Consider the following 17816-nt stretch of genomic DNA (forward strand, 5'->3'; position numbering starts at 1 on the left):
ACTATCTGTTGATCAACGAGCTAGTCAACTAGAGGCTCACTAGGGACATGTTGGTGTCTGTTATTCACACATGTATTACGATTTCCGGATAACACAATTATAGCATGAATAAAGACAATTATCATGAACAAGGAAATATAATAATAATGCTTTTATTATTGCCTCTAGGGCATATTTCCAACAGTCTCCCACTTGCACTAGAGTCAATAATCTAGTTACATTGTGATGAATCGAACACCCATGGAATTCTGGTGTTGATCATGTTTTGCTCTAGGGAGAGGTTTAGTCAACGGATCTGCTACATTCAGGTCCGTATGTACTTTACAAATCTCTATGTCTCCATCTTGAACATTTTCACGAATGGAGTTGAAGCGACGCTTGATGTGCCTTGTCTTCTTGTGAAACCTGGGCTCTTTGGCAAGTGCAATAGCTCCAGTGTTGTCACAGAAGAGCTTGATCGGCCCCGACGCATTGGGTATGACTCCTAGGTCGGTGATGAACTCCTTCACCCATATTGCTCCATGTGATGCCTCCGAGGCTGCCATGTACTCCGCTTCACATGTAGATCCCGCCACGACGCTTTGCTTGCAACTGCACCAGCTTACTGCCCCACCATTCAAAATATACACGTATCCGGTTTGTGACTTAGAGTCATCCAGATCTGTGTCGAAGCTAGCGTCGACGTAACCCTTTACGACGAGTTCTTCGTCACCTCCATAAACGAGAAACATTTCCTTAGTCCTTTTCAGGTACTTCAGGATATTCTTGACCGCTGTCCAGTGTTCCTTGCCGGGATTACTTTGGTACCTTCCTACCAAACTGACGGCAAGGTTAACATCGGGTCTGGTACACAGCATGGCATACATAATAGAACCTATGGCTGAGGCATAGGGGATGACGCTCGTCTCTTCCATATCTTCTGCCGTGGTCGGACATTGAGCTGAGCTCAATTTCATACCTTGTAACACAGGCAAGAACCCCTTCTTGGATTAATCCATATTGAACTTCTTCAATATCTTATCAAGGTATGTGCTTTGTGAAACACCTATGAGGCGTCTCGATCTATCTCTATATATTTTGATGCCTAATATATAAGCAGCTTCTCCAAGGTCCTTCATTGAAAAACTTTTATTCAAGTAGGCCTTGATGCTGTCCAAGAGTTCTATATCATTTCCCATCAAAAGTATGTCATCTACATATAATATGAGAAATGCTACAGAGCTCCCACTCACTTTCTTGTAAACGCAGGCTTCTCCATAAGTCTATGTAAACCCAAACGCTTTGATCATCTCATCAAAGCGAATGTTCCAACTCCGAGATGCTTGCACCAGCCCATAAATCGAGCGTTGGAGCTTGCACACTTTGTCAGCATTATTAGGATCGACAAAACCTTCCGGCTGTATCATATACAATTCTTCCTTAAGGAAACCATTAAGGAATGCCGTTTTGACGTCCATTTGCCATATTTCGTAATCATAGAATGCGGCAATTGCTAACATGATTCGGACGGACTTCAGCTTCGCTACCGGTGAGAAAGTCTCATCGTAGTCAACCCCTTGAACTTGTCGATAACCCTTAGCGACAAGCCAAGCTTTATAGATGGTCACATTACCATCCGCGTCTGTCTTCCTCTTAAAGATCCATTTATTTTCTATGGCTCGCCGCTCAACGGGCAAGTCAGTCAAAGTCCATACTTTGTTTTCATACATGGATCCTATCTCGGATTTCATGGCTTCTAGCCATTTGTCGGAATCCGGGCCCGCCATCGCTTCTTCATAGTTCGAAGGTTCGCCGTTGTCTAACAGCATGATTTCCAAGACAGGGTTGCCGTACCACTCTGGTGCGGAACGTGTCCTTGTGGACCTTCGAATTTCAGTAGGGGCTTGATCAGAAGTATCTTGATCATTATCATTAACTTCCTCTCTAGTCGGTGCTGGCACCTCAGGAACATTTTCTTGAGTTGCGCCATTTTCCGGTTCAAGAGGTAATACTTCATCAAGCTCTACTTTCCTCCCACTTACTTCTTTCGAGAGAAACTCTTTCTCCAGAAAGGACCCATTCTTGGCAACAAAGATCTTGCCTTCGGATCTGAGGTAGAAGGTGTACCCAATAGTTTCTTTTGGGTATCCTATGAAGACGCATTTTTCCGACTTGGGTTCGAGCTTTTCAGGTTGAAGTTTCTTGACATAAGCATCGCATCCCCAAACTTTTAGAAACGACAGCTTAGGTTTCTTCCCAAACCATAATTCATACGGTGTCGTCTCAACGGATTTCGACGGAGCCCTATTTAAAGTGAATGCGGCAGTCTCTAAAGCATAGCCCCAAAAGGATAGCGGTAAATCGGTAAGAGACATCATAGATCGCACCATATCTAATAGAGTGCGATTACGACGTTCGGACACACCATTACGCTGAGGTGTTCCAGGCGGCGTGAGTTGTGAAACTATTCCCCATTTTCTTAAGTGTGTGCCAAACTCGTGACTCTAGTATTCTCCTCCACAATCTGATCGTAGAAACTTGATTTTCCTGTCACGTTGATTTTCAACCTCACTCTGAAATTCCTTGAACTTTTCAAAGGTTTCAGACTTGTGTTTCATTAAGTAGATATACCCATACCTACTTAAATCATCCGTGAGGGTGAGAACATAACGATAGCCACCACGAGCCTCAACACCCATTGGACCGCACACATCAGTATGTATGATTTCCAATAAGTCGGTTGCTCGCTCCATTGTTCCTGAGAACGGAGTCTTGGTCATTTTACCCATAAGGCATGGTTCGCACGTGTCAAATGATTCATAATCAAGAGACTCTAAAAGTCCATCAGCATGGAGCTTCTTCATGCGTTTGACACCTATGTGACCAAGGCGGCAGTGCCACAAGTATGTGGGACTATCATTATCAACCTTACTTCTTTTGGTACTCACATTATGAACATGTGTAGCATCACGTTCGAGATTCATAAAGAATAAACCATTCACCATAGGAGCATGACCATAAAACATATCTCTCATAAAAATGGAACAACCATTATTCTCAGATTTAAAAGAGTAGCCATCTCGAATTAAACGAGATCCCGATACAATGTTCATGCTCAAAGCTGGCACTAAATAACAATTATTAAGGTTTAAAACTAATCCCGAAGGGAGATGCAGAGGTAGCGTGCCGACGGCGATCACATTGACCTTGGAACCATTCCCGACGCGCATCGTCACCTCGTCCTTTGCCAGTTTCCGCTTATTCCGCAGCCCCTGCTTTGAGTTACAAATGTGAGCAACTGCACCGGTATCAAAACCCAGGAGCCACTACGGGCACTAGTAAGGTACACATCAATTACATGTATATCACATATACCTTTCGTTTTGCCGGCCTTCTTATCCGCTAAGTACTTAGGGCAGTTCCGCTTCCAGTGACCGCTTCCCTTGCAATAAAAGCACTCAGTCTCGGGCTTGGGTCCATTCTTTGGCTTCTTCCTGGCAGCTTGCTTGCCGGGCGCGGCAACCTCCTTGCCGTCCTTCTTGAAGTTCTTTTTACCCTTGCCTTTCTTGAACTTAGTGGTTTTATTGACCATCAACACTTGATGTTCCTTCCTGACTTCTACCTCTGCTGATTTCAGCATAGCAAATACTTCAGGAATGGTCTTTTCCATCCCCTGCATATTGAAGTTCATCACAAAGCTCTTGTAGCTTGGTGGAAGCGACTGGAGGATTCTGTCAATGACCGCATCATCCGGGAGATTAACTCCCAGCTGAGTCAAGCGGTTATGCAACCCAGACATAGTGAGTATGTGCTCACTGACAGAACTGTTTTTCTCCATCTTACAGCTGAAGAATTTGTCGGAGACTTCATATCTCTCGACCCGGGCATGAGCTTGGAAAACCATTTTCAGCTCTTCGAACATCTCATATGCTCCATGTCTCTCAAAACGCTTTTGGAGCCCCGGCTCTAGGCTGTAAAGCATGCCGCACTGAACGAGGGAGTAGTCATCGAAACGTGCCTGCCAAGCGTTCATAACATCTTGTTCTGCAGGGAGAACGGGTGCGTCACCAAGCGGTGCTTGTAGGACATAATCTTTCTTGGTAGCTATGAGGATGATCCTCAGGTTCCGGACCCAGTCCGTATAGTTGCTGCCATCGTCTTTCAGCTTAGTTTTCTCTAGGAACGCGTTGAAGTTGAGGACTACGTTGGCCATTTGATCTACAAGACATATTGCAAAGATTTTAGACTAAGTTCATGATAATTAAGTTCAACTAATCAAATTATTAGTGAACTCCCACTTAGATTAGACATCCCTCCAGTCATCTAAATATTACATGATCCGAGTTTAACTAGACCGTGTCCGATCATCACGTGAGACAGACTAGTCAACATCGGTGAACATCTTCATGTTGATCGTATCTTCTATACGACTCATGCTCGACCTTTCGGTCTTCTGTGTTCCGAGGCCATGTCTGTACATGCTAGGCTCGTCAAGTCAACCTAAGTGTTTGCATGTGTAAATCTGTCTTACACCCGTTGTATGTGAACGTCTGAATAAAACACCCGATCATCACGTGGTGTTTTGAAACAGCGAACTATCGCAACGGTGCACAGTTAGGGGGAACACTTCTTGAAATTATTGTGAGGGATCATCTTATTTACTACCGTCGTTCTAAGTAAACAAGATGCAAAACATGATAAACATCACATGCAATCAAATAATAAACGTGACATGATATGGCCATTATCACATAGCTCCTTTGATCTCCATCTTGGGGCTCCATGATCATCTTGTCACCGGCTTGACACCATGATCTCCATCATCATGATCTCCATCATCGTGTCTCCATGAAGTTGCTCGCCAACCATTACTTCTACTACTATGGCTAACGCGTTTAGCAATAAAGTAAAGTAATTTACATGGCGTTTCTTGATGACACGCAGGTCATATAAAAGAATAAAGACAACTCCTATGGCTCCTGCCGGTTGTCATACTCATCGACATGCAAGTCGTGATTCCTATTACAATAGCATGAACATCTCATACATCACATATAGATCATTCATCATTCATCACAACTTTGGCCATATCATATCACAAACCACTTGCTGCAAAAACAAGTTAGACGTCCTCTAATTGTTGTTGCAAGTTTTACGTGGCTGAATTAGGGTTCTAGCAAGAACGTTTTCTTACCTACGTTAAAGCCACAACGTGATTTGTCAACTTCTATTTACCCTTCATAAGGACCCTGTTCATCAATTCCGCTCCAACTAAAGTAGGAGAGACAGACACCCGCCAGCCACCTTATGCAACTAGTGCATGTTAGTCGGTGGAACCGGTCTCACGTAAGCGTACGTGTAAGGTTGGTCCGGGCCGCTTCATCCCACAATACCGCTGAAGCAAGAAAGGACTAGTAACGGCAAGAAAGTTGACAAATCTACGCCCACAACAAATTGTGTTCTACTCGCGCAAGAAGAACTACGCATAGACCTAGCTCATGATGCCACTGTTGTAGAACGTTGCAGAAAACAAAAATTTTCCTACTCGTTTCACCAAGATCATCTAGGAGTTCATCTAGCAACGAGTGATTAGATGCATCTACATACCTTTGTAGATCGCGCACGGAAGCGTTCAAAAGAACGGTGATGATGTAGTCGTAATCGACGTGATCCAAATCATCGATGACCAGCGCCGAACGGACGGCACCTCCACGTTCAACACACGTACGGGATGGGAGACGTCTCCTCCTTCTTGATCCAGCAAGGGGGAAGGAGAGGTTGATGAAGATCCAGCAGCACGACGGTGTGGTGGTGGATGCAGGGCGTCACAGCAGCAGGGCTTCGCCGAGACTATGAGGAAGAGACGTAACGGGGGGAGATGGAGGCGCCAGGGGCTGGTGTGAAATTCCTCCTCTTCCCCCCAGTATATATAGGGGTGCCAGGGGGGGCGCCGGCCCTAGTAGATGGCATCTACTAGGGGGGGCGGCGGCCAAGGGGAGGTTTCCTTCCCCCCCAAGGCACCTAGGGGTGCCTTCCACCACATAGACTCTTCCATGGTGGAAACCCTAGGCGCATGGGCTTATAGGGGCTGGTGCCCTTGGCCCATCTAGGCCAAGGTGCACCCCCTACAGCCCATGTGGCCCCCCGGGACAGGTGGCCCCACCCGGTGGACCCCCGGGACCCTTCCGGTGGTCCCGGTACAATACCGATAACCCCGAAACTTGTCCCGATGCCCGAAACAGCACTTCCTATATATAATTCTTTACCTCCGGACCATTCCGGAACTCCTCGTGACGTCCGGGATCTCATCCGGGACTCCGAACAACATTCGGGTTTTTGCATATACATATCTTCATAACCCTAGTGTCACCGAACCTTAAGTGTGTAGACCCTACGGGTTCGGGAGACAAGCAGACATGACCGAGACGACTCTCCGGTCAATAACCAACAGCGGGATCTGGATACCCATGTTGGCTCCCACATGCTCCATGATGATCTCATCGGATGAACCACGATGTCGAGGATTTAATCAATCCCGTACGCTATTCCCTTTGTCTATCGATATGTTACTTGCCCGAGATTCGATCGTCGGTATCCCAATACCTCGTTCAATCTCGTTACCGGCAAGTCACTTTACTCGTACCGTAATGCCTGATCCCGTGACCAGACACTTGGTCACTCTGAGCTCATTATGATGATGCATTACCGAGTGGGCCCAGTGATACCTCTCCATCATACGGAGTGACAAATCCCAGTCTTGATCCATGTCACCCAACAGACACTTTCGGAGATACCCATAGTCTACCTTTATAGTCACCCAGTTACGTTGTGACGTTTGGCATACCCAAAGCACTCCTACGGTATCCGGGAGTCACACGATCTCATGGTCAAAGGAATAGATACTTGACATTAGAAAACTCTAGCAAACGAACTATACGATCTTGTGCTATGTTTAGGATTGGGTCTTGTCCATCACATCATTCTCCCAATGATGTGATCTCGTTATCAATGACATCCAGTGTCCATAGTCAGGAAACCATGACTATCTGTTGATCAACGAGCTAGTCAACTAGAGGCTCACTAGGGACATGTTGGTGTCTGTTATTCACACATGTATTACGATTTCCGGATAACACAATTATAGCATGAATAAAGACAATTATCATGAACAAGGAAATATAATAATAATGCTTTTATTATTGCCTCTAGGGCATATTTCCAACATGGAATTCCAAACAATGTTGCCTAAGGGAGTTTTCATTTCCTTTGCATGAAAAATTCATTTTCCATTTTCCGAGTGCCCGAAATGAGTTTTTTTTTGTGAAGGACCTACCATATATTTGTTGCAAAATTGGACCAAATTAATTTTCTAAAATACTAGGCCATATGTAATGCACAATTGACAAAATGGTTGGGTGTTAAAAGTTTTGATCCACCTCTCGTGAAAAAGACAAATTCCCGCCGATTCAGTAGGAAGCGGGTCAAATTTGAACTACATCTGCCTTATTGTTTGCTCTTTATTTTTTTCCAAAAATCATTTCTAGTTACATAAGTATCTATTGAAGCATAAATACATGGTTTGGTGGCGATACGTCGAGGTTTGGATGGTGGCCCAGGGCCCCAACTCCAAAGCATGTGAACTCGCATGCCTGGTGCGTGGTCACCGCGTGACCTTGGCGTTGACATGCGTTCTGGGAGGCCTAGGCATGTCTAGTGGGTTGGGCACTCCCCAGGTAGGTGCTAGGTAGAAAATTACAACAGAAGAATCTCACGAGGAGACCGACCTATGCTCAAAGATGAATTAACAGCCAAGTGTTTGTTTGGCAGTATGGGAAATGCACATGGCCAATGGGCGTGAGTTTTGGCTGAGGATGATCATCTACTAAGAAGAATGTCTTCGCAAATTTTCAGATCAAAAGGAGGATCCTAGGTGGTACTTGCTTTGCAAAGTACCACACTGGACAGAAATATGAATGTTGAAGCTGGGCTCAAAATAATGAATGGATTGAGCTGAAATTTGGTGGAGGATGGTTATTTGGGCATTGGAAAGCACCGTAGAAAATTGATACCATTTGGACATGCCAAAGTGGTACTTCCTTCACAATGCTCTTCTATGGACAGAAACTTGGGAAAACTAGTGAGAGAAATTGGATAAAGAAATGAGCTCAAATTTGTTGTAGGTAAGTTACATAGGTGTGGTCATGCCTTGGTAGATTTTCAGATCATTTGGGTAAGCCTAGCTAGTACTTACTTCACAAAGCTTCTCTCGAGGTAGAAACTTTGGAAATTTCGTGAGAAAGATTTACTAGGAAAATGGAGCTGAATATTATCATGTGGCAATGACTTGGGTATGGAAGAGTGCCCAAAGAGGTTGAGGGTAATAGGAGGGGTCTAGATAACACTTGCTTTGCAACGTGCCAATCTAGCCATAAAATATAAATTGAACCTGGGCTCACATAGATGATTTGACCGAGCTGCAATTTGGAGGAGGGTGATAGTTTGGGCATATGAAGGAACTATATAAATTTCATGTCATTTGGATATATAAAAGGTACTTCCTTCATAATGCTTCTAGGTAGACAAAAACTTTGGAAATTTGTCGAGGAAGATTTGCTAGGAAAATGGAGCTAAATTTTGTCATGCGGCAATGATTTGGATAGGAAAGAGTGCCCAAGAATTCTGAGGGCAATCAAGAATATATAAATAGCACTTCCTTCATAAAGTGCTGTTGTGAGCAGAATAGGAAAATGAATATTGTCGAATTATTTTTGAACTAGGCAAGGAAGGATTTTTACATATTTGATGAAGATATGACCCAAAGAATTTATGAGATTTTTTTGGGAATTTTCAGAATGACAGAAATATAGATTGCTTCACAACCTAGGGCAAAAATTGACACATGGACATGACACATAGGCAAAACTGAGGTGGCGCCAAGTCATACCAATCCACCACAATTTACAAGGTTATGACCATCTATATTGGTCATGATCAGCTAGAAATAAGGCAGCAGACTAGTGTTGTCTGCTTTATGACCATTTCGTGTAAGGAAATTACGACCTTTCTGACCAAAATGGTCGCAATGGTTTAGGGTTTGGAGCCCCCCCGAACAGCTTTTGACCAATTGGTCTAAAATGGTCATAGATTTATGACCAATTCTTCCAGGGTCACTGACAGAAGGTCATAAGTTGACATATTTCTTGTAGTGTGTTTACCCAGGTTCGGGCCCTCTTGATGGAGGTAAAACCCTACGTCCTGCTTGATTGTTCTTGATGATATGAGTATTACAAGAGTTGATCTACCACGAGATCAAAGAGGCTAAACCCTAGAAGCTAGCCTATGGTATGATTGTTGTTGTCTGTCCTACGGACTAAACCCTCCGGTTTATATAGACACCGGAGGGGGCTAGGGTTACACAGAGTCGGTTACAAGGAAGGAGATCTACATATCCGTATTTCCAAGCTTGCCTTCCACGCCAAGGAGAGTCCCATCCGGACATGGGACAAAGTCTTCAATCTTGTATCTTCATAGTCCAACAGTCCGGCCAAAGGATATAATCCGGCTGTCCGGATACCCCCTTATCCAGGACTCCCTCGGTAGCCCCTGAACCTGGCTTCAATGATGATGAGTCCGGCACGCAGATTGTCTTCGGCATTGCAAGGCGGGTTCCTCCTCCGAATACTTCATAGAAGATTTTGAACACAAGGATCGTGTCCGGCTCTGCAAAACAAGTTCCACATACCACCGTAGAGAGAATAATATTTCCATAAATCTAATCTGCTGACATACCCCGTAGTGTGACATCACACCACAGCCAGGTCTTTATTCGAATCATTTTTCATAACCAATCTCAGCGTGTTTCGTGAGGCGGTTTCCTTGGCACGTCTTGTCGAAGCAGAGATTGTGTCCCCTTTATTACGGGATTCTCATCAATACGGACGTGGGTAACCCAATCATGCCTATTGGTAGGACTCCTAGATCTTAGGCAAGTCCCAAACGGCTACGAGGAGGACGCTTGATATTCACCCTCTTTATAAAGGGGACAAGGCCTTTTCCTCTCGATCTTAATCAAATCCGCCTCCTGCCTCAAGTTCCAACACCCAAGGCTCAGGTTTAGGCACTTCGGACCTTCAACTATGTCCAGATCCAACCTTCAAGGTCGGTGGATGCCTTCCTCCATCACGGAGGAGGACATCAAGACGTTGAGAGAGGCCAGATATCTGACCGCCGAAATTTCGCATCGCCTGCCTGCCCGAGGGCAAGTCATCCCTACTCCCGAACCCAACGAGAGCGTCGTGTTCGTCTCCCACTTCCTCCGAGGACTAGGCCTCGCTCTGGATCCCTTTGTTAGGGGTCTTATGTTCTATTACGGGCTAGATTTTCACGATCTGGCCCCGGATTCCCTTCTTCACATCTCGACATTTATTGTCGTATGTGAGGCCTTCCTCCGCATTACCCCTCACGTCGGCCTGTGGCTCAAGACCTTCGATGTGAAGCCGAAGATGATCGAGGGGCAGCATGCAGCGTGCAGAGGCGCTTCAATAAGAAAAATTGCTGATGCTCCATGGACTGAGGGTTACTTCCCAGAGGTGTCCGGATTGTGGCAGCGGGAGTGGTTCTACATCACAGCTCCCAGAAGTGCCAAGTGGGTAGCTGCCCCCACCTTTCGCTCAGGCCCCCCACCACAACTGATGTCATGGATCAGCAGGGGGCTGAGCTGGGGTCCAGCCAAGGACTTTCCAATACTGCAAAGCCGTATCCGAGATCTCTTTGAGAGAGATTTCAGTCTGGTTATGGTAGTGCAAGTCATGCTAGTTCGTCAAGTCCAGCCTTGCAAACGACGGCCCCTTCGCATGTGGGAATTCAACCCGGAAGTATCGCGAGCTATTCAACATTTCCTCGGCATGACGCATGAAGAGATGTACAAATTGTTCTTTAGACCACAAATAATGTGTCCGGACATCACTGAGGATGCAGGTCTGAGCTGCAATCGCCCGGATACCCAAGTAAGTAGCCCTGCATCCAAACACACACTGTCCGTTTATTTATCGCAACATTGCCCTAAAAAAGCCGCTCTTTGACTCAGGATTGGATAGGGAAGGCGAAGTTGATCAGGTGTTCGGCCCCCCTCCCTGAGACCTCACCAAATCCCGTGCTAACCAGGATGTTGGAGATCACGTCTTATCAAGCGCCCTCAGGAGAAGATAAACGGGGGAACAAGGAGGCTAGCGCCTCCGCGAAGGAGGTTAGCCGGGGGGAGGAACTGAAACTTCCTCTCCCCAGGGACGGAAGAGAACCGCCTCTGAGGACCCGGAGACAAGGGTCTCCAAACGGGGGAAGAAATCTCCACCGGAGGGTCCTGCCCTGGGGGATACCCTGGCCGCACTATGCCCTCAAGGGGATCATCCCTCCACCGAGCTGTAAGTAAAAAGGTAAATGAAAATATCTCACTTTACCTTTGAGGAAAATAACCGAGGCATTTATCTTGCAGTAGAGCTTGCCCGAGCCAAGGAGCAAGCAAGGAGTAGCAATGCGGCCGCTTTAAAGGCGGCCGAAGAGTTAAGGGCCGAACAGGCCGCACATTGCGAGAGCAAAGAAAAAATTACCAAGATGGCCGTGGAGTTAAAAGATGCTGCTGACCGTTACCGACTTCTTGAAGAAGAAAACCGGGTAAAGGCGACGGACCTGGAGAAGGCCCGGGTGGCTGCCAAGGAAGCCCGCTCCAAAATTAGAGCGATGAAGGAGGAGCTGAATCAAGCCACGGATATCATTTCTGGGAAGCCCTTCTTGTTGCGGACTAAGTTCGGAGATCTGAAATATGCTCCTCTAGACCGGCTATGGAGTTCTGCGGACGAGTACATGGATTTGGCTGCAAGTGCTGCTGATGCAGCCGAGTACTTCAAGGATCAGAAAGGTCCTGAAGTGGAGAAGCTGTTCTGGTCACAGTTTCACACTCCAGTCCGTCCGCTGTTGCTGAATGAGTGATTGACCGGTTGGGCCGAGCTCCATAGATTATCCGGACTTGCCATGAGGTCCGTTGTGGATCATCTGTGGCGAGGAGGTCCAAGGCCGAATAGCTACTTTAGCTTAGTGCAACAATTCCTTGGTGCTGTGCCACACATCGATGCTGTAAAGAGGTCGGCGTGCATAGAAGGCTCGCGGATGGCCCTTGCCCGTGTCAAAACATACTGGGCGGAGATGGATGCCACCACTGTTGCGGCACAGGGTTCGGTCATAGGCCGAGTGGCTGCCGAGCACTACTTTGAAGAAGTTCTTGAAGGCGCTCTTTTGATAGAGGCTCAGTGCTCGAAGAATATTATGTTTAAGTGACATGTATTCCCATTGTAAAAACAATGTTTTATTGAGTTTATCAAGGCTGTATTTATACTTTTGCTCGAAAGTACTATGATGCCTCCTGTCCGGCCGTTTATGTATATAACCTGAAGATGGCAGTCGTCGGCTTCAGCCCCCACGCATATAATGCGGGGGTGTTCGCAGAAGACGCATGTTCACACTTGATCCAACGTCTTGGTCCATTAAGGAGGTGATAGCGCAGCGAACTAGGCAATCGGACTATAATGCTTTAACACTTTCACTTAGCTAGAGGAGTTTGATAGTGGGGCTACTATATAGCCCCTGGTGGCTCTGCGCTCATCCGGATTCGGGGCGCGTACATGCCTGGCCGGAAAACGGCCCTTCATTAAGGCGGAGGAATCCCGAAGATTCCGCTAGGTCATCAAGTTGTTGACCAGTCTCACGCTATATCATGACAGTGAGTTTTCGGCTTTCTTTACTGAGGTGCTCGTCTGGATGAACCAGGGCACAATCGCAGTAGTTCTCCTGGTGCCGCCTTATCCGATAGAGCGGAATGTAAGGCAGCAAAACACAGGAGCCGGGCAAACCCAACATTTGATCAAAGACATGATTCAGAGCTGATGCATATAAGGCCAAATTCGCGACGCCGAACACTCCCTAAGGTATTCGGTCTTTATGATGTAAATCGGGCCTAAACAGTGCCCTTTGTAATAAGCCCCTAGTGTCCAAGTACGTGCAATATTCTGACGTGGCCACATGCCAATACGCCAGCATCCTTCTCAATTGTACTGAGAATTCGGGGGATGTGTATCAACAAGAGACAGTAAAAAAGGTTTACGCAGGGTCTTAATCTAAAAAGAATCCTTGGAACGGGTCCCTGCTGCACGTCTGTGCCTGTGTCTCCGTTGTGTCGTATCCTGGATGGGTGTAGCATGATGGTCATCTGTAAAAGAGAGGAACTTAGTTGAAAAATTGTCATGCAAAAAGGTAGGTTATACTAAATAAACCATGTACAGTTCAAGATAAGTAATGTTGAGCCTAATTGTCACTTGTTTACACGCGTTGAGGCCCTTATATTGTTATAGGGGTATAGCCATCAAACCTGTATCAATTATATATTGCCGAACCGGACTCGTCTAACCATGTCCGTGGTCTTAACGACCTGTCAGATGCTCTAGTTGGTGAGGCCGTCTAGTGTGCGGCTGCCAAGGCAGCCGCACGGTCTTCCGCGCGCAAGGAGCGCTCAATATTTCCACTTACTGTAATGATGCCACATGGACCGGGCATCTTAAGCATGCGAGAAGCGTAATGCAGTATTGCGTTAAAGCGAGCGAAAGCTTCGCGTCCGAGTAGTGCTTGATAGCCACTTTGGAACGGGGTGATGTGGAAGGTTAACTTTTCGCTGCGGAAGTTATCGGGAAAGCCGAATATAACCTCTAGTAGCAGGGAGCCCGTGCAATGGGCTTCTGGGCCTGGCGTTACTCCTTTAAAGGTAATATTGCTATGGCTAATTTTTGTTGGGTCTATCCCCATTTTGCGGATTGTGTCCTGATATATCAGGTTTAAACTACTGCCTCGTCCATCAGGACTCGTGTGAAGTGGTATCCGTCAATTATCGGGTCTAACACCAAGGCAGCCCATCCTGCATGCCAGATACTTGCCGAGTAATCCCGATGGTCAAAGGTGATCGGTTGGGATGACCAGTGGCAGAACTCCGCGGTGATAGGCCCTGGGGCATGTGTCTCTAGGAGTGCCTCTTTGTTTCTCCCCTTTATCACGTGTAACACGTTTACTGTTTTGACTTCTGGTGGGAATTTCTTCTGTTCCCAGTGCTTTGCTTGCGAGGCTGATTCTCATCTTCGCTTGGTGTATCCTGCCCCTTGTGTTCGGCGTTGAGCTTGCCGGACTGCTTGAAGACCCAACATTCTCTATGGGTATGATTTGCAGGTTTATCGGGGGTGCTGTGGATCTGACATATTTTGTCCAGAATCTTGTTTAGGCTAGACAGTTCGTCTCTGTTGCCTTTGGAGGGCAACTTTTGCTGACCTGACCGAGAGCTTTTGAATCCGGCGTTTACCGCCGTGCTCTTCGGTCTGTCTTCTTTATTCCAGCGCTTGTTTTTGCTGCGTCGTGGCTTCCCGTTTCCATCCCTGACTTCGGATGTACTTGGGTCGCTGGTGCTGCTTCGGGCTAAGCAGCTGTCCTCGCCCGCGCAAAAGCGGGTCATGAGGCTTCTTAATGCTGCCATTGTTCTCAGCTTTTCTTGGCCGAGGTGTCTGGCAAGCCATTCGTCTCGAACGCTGTGCTTGAAAGCTGCTAAGGCTTCGGTGTCCGGACAGTCGACTATTTGGTTCTTTTTAATGAGAAATCTGTTCCAAAGCTTTCGGGCTGACTCTCCGGGCTGTTGAGTTATATGACTTAAATCGTATGCATCCGGTGGTCGGACATAGGTCCCTTGAAAATTTTCCCGAAAAGCATCTTCGAGCTCTTCCCAGCTTCCAATGGACTTTTCGGGGAGGCTTTTAAGCCAGTGCCGAGCTGGCCCTTTGAGCTTGAGGGGTAAGTACTTGATGGCGTGGAGATCGTCTCCTCGAGCCATGTGGATATGGAGGATGTAGTCCTCAATCCAGACCCTAGGGTTTGTCGTTCCGTCGTATGCCTCTATGTTTACGGGTTTGAATCCCTCTGGAAATTCATGGTCCAGCACCTCATCGGTGAAAAATAGGGGGTGTGCGGCACCCCTGTATTTGGGTGTACCGTGGTGTTCGGATTTTTGTTGTGTTGCATTGCATGCTGGAGCGTGTGAAAGTGCAACTATCCCTAGGTGGTTTTGGTAATTCATAACAACATATAGCTCATTGAGCTAATGCTATTCCAAGATGATTATTTCAGGAAAGCTCAATGATTGGCATGGCATGGATGTGAAAGTGGAACCCTCAAAATGCTAAGGACAAAGGATTGGCTCAAGCTCAAAAGCTCAAGACTCTTCATTTTATATATTTTAGTGATCCAAGATCACATTGAGTCTTTAGGAAAAGCCAATACTATCAAGGAGGGATGAGGTGTTGCTTAATGAGCCTCATGCTTCATGTGCTTAGTGATATGCTCCAAAACCCTCAACTACTTTCCCATATCCACATATGACCTAAACCCTAAGCCAAACTCGGTCCTACCAATTCTTTCTATCCGGCGCCACCGAGTTTCACTTGTCATAAGCCACTGCCAAAACCCTAGCAATTCGGTTCTACCGATAGGGATCTCGGTCTCACTGAGATGGGATTGCAAACTCTCTGTTTCCCTTTCGTAACTTTTCGGTCTCACCGAAAGAGCGAATCGGTCCCATCGAGATTGCAATGTAAATTCAGTGTTTCCTTTTTGTAACTTTTCGGTCTCACCGAAAGAGCAAATCTGTCCCACCGAGTTTTCCTGACCAACTCTCTGGTTAGCTAATTACCAAAATCGGTCTCACCGAGTTTGTGTAATCGGTGTCACCGAGATTATGTTATGCCCAAACCCTAACCATATCGGTCCTACCGAGTTGCATGTCAGTCCCACCAAAAATCTCTAACGGTCACTAGGTTTACCTTTTCGGTCCGACCGAGTTTGTTGATTCGGTCCCACCGAGATTGGAAAACTGTGTGTAACGGTTGGATTTTGTGTGGAGGCTATATATACCCCTCCACCTCCTCTTCATTCGTGGAGAGAGCCATCAGAACACATACACAATTCCAACTCATATGTTCTGAGAGAGAACCACCTACTCATGTGTTGAGACCAAGATATTCCATTCCTACCATATGAATCTTGATCTCTAGCCTTCCCCAAGTTGCTTTCCACTCAAATCTTCTTTCCACAAAATCCAAATCCTATGAGAGAGAGTTGAGTGTTGGGGAGACTATCATTTAAAGCACAAGAGCAAGGAGGTCATTACCTACACACCATTTGTTACTTCTTGGAGAGTGGTGTCTCCTAGATTGGCTAGGTGTCACTTGGGAGCCTCCGACAAGATTGTGGAGTTGAACCAAGGAGTTTGTAAGGGCAAGGAGATCGCCTACTTCGTGAAGATCTACCGCTAGTGAGGCAAGTCCTTCATGGGCGATGGCCATGGTGGGATAGACAAGGTTGCTACTTCATGGACCCTTTGTGGGTGGTTGCTTCTTCGTGGACCCTTCGTGGGTGGAGCCCTTTGTGGACTCGTGCAACCGTTACCCTTCGTGGGTGGAGCCCTCCGTGGACTCGCGCAACCGTTACCCTTCGTGGGTTGAAGTCTCCATCAACGTGGATGTAGGATAGCACCACCTATCCGAACCATGGGAAAAACATCCGTGTCTCCAATTGCGTTTGAATTCTCCAAACCCTTCCCTTTACATTCTTGCAAGTTGCATGCTTTACTTTCCGCTGCCAATATACTCTTTGCATGCTTGCTTGAATTGTGTGATGATTGCTTGACTTGTCCTACAATAGCTAAAATCTGCCAAGAACTAAAATTGGGAAAAGGTTAAGTTTTTATTTGGTCAAGTAGTCTAATCACCCCCCTCTAGACATACTTTCAATCCTACAAGTGGTATCAGAGCTTTGGTCTCCATTTGCTTTGATCGCCATAGCTTTTGGTGGTCATAGCCTTGGTTTCACAACCTAGGAGAGTATGGTGTCTAGCGAGGGAAATTATCACCGTAGAGGTCCTTACTTTGATGGTACTAATTTTGCTAGTTGGAAGCATAAAATGAAAATGCATATTCTTGGACATAACCCCGCCGTTTGGGCTATTGTGTGTGTTGGTTTGCAAGGTGACTTCTTTGATGGGAAAGAACCAAACCGTGAAGCTACCGCGGATGAGTTGAAGATGTTGCAATACAATGCTCAAGCTTGTGATATTCTCTTCAACGGATTGTGCCCCGAAGAATTCAACAAAATCAGCCGTCTTGAGAATGCAAAGGAAATTTGGGATACTTTGATTGATATGCACGAAGGTACCGACTCCGTCAAGGAATCCAAGTTGGATGTGCTTCAAAGTCAACTTGACAAGTTCAAAATGAAGGATGGTGAAGGTGTCGCTGAAATGTACTCTAGGCTTGCTCTCATCACAAATGAGATTGCCGGCTTAGGAAGTGAAGAGATGACCGATAGATTCATCATCAAGAAGATTCTAAGAGCCTTGGATGGAAAATATGATACCGTGTGCACATTGATCCAAATGATGCCCAATTACAAAAATCTCAAGCCAACGGAGGTGATTGGAAGAATTGTTGCTCATGAGATGTCACTTAAGGATAAAGAGGAACTTCACAACAAATCAAGTGGTGCCTACAAAGCCTCATGTGAAGCCCCTACATCATCAAGTGAGAGACAAAACTTCAATGAAGAATTGAGCTTAATGGTGAAGAACTTCAACAAGTTCTACAAGAGTAGAAGCAAAGATAGAAGCTTCAAGTCAAGGTCCTACAATGACAAAAGATCTTCTAGTCGAGAGCGAAACTGCTACAGTTGTGGAAGACCCGGACACTATTCCAATGAGTGTACGG

The sequence above is a fragment of the Triticum dicoccoides genome, chromosome 7A (genome assembly GCF_002162155.2).
Source record: "Triticum dicoccoides isolate Atlit2015 ecotype Zavitan chromosome 7A, WEW_v2.0, whole genome shotgun sequence".
In the NCBI taxonomy this organism is placed as follows: Eukaryota; Viridiplantae; Streptophyta; class Magnoliopsida; order Poales; family Poaceae; genus Triticum; species Triticum dicoccoides.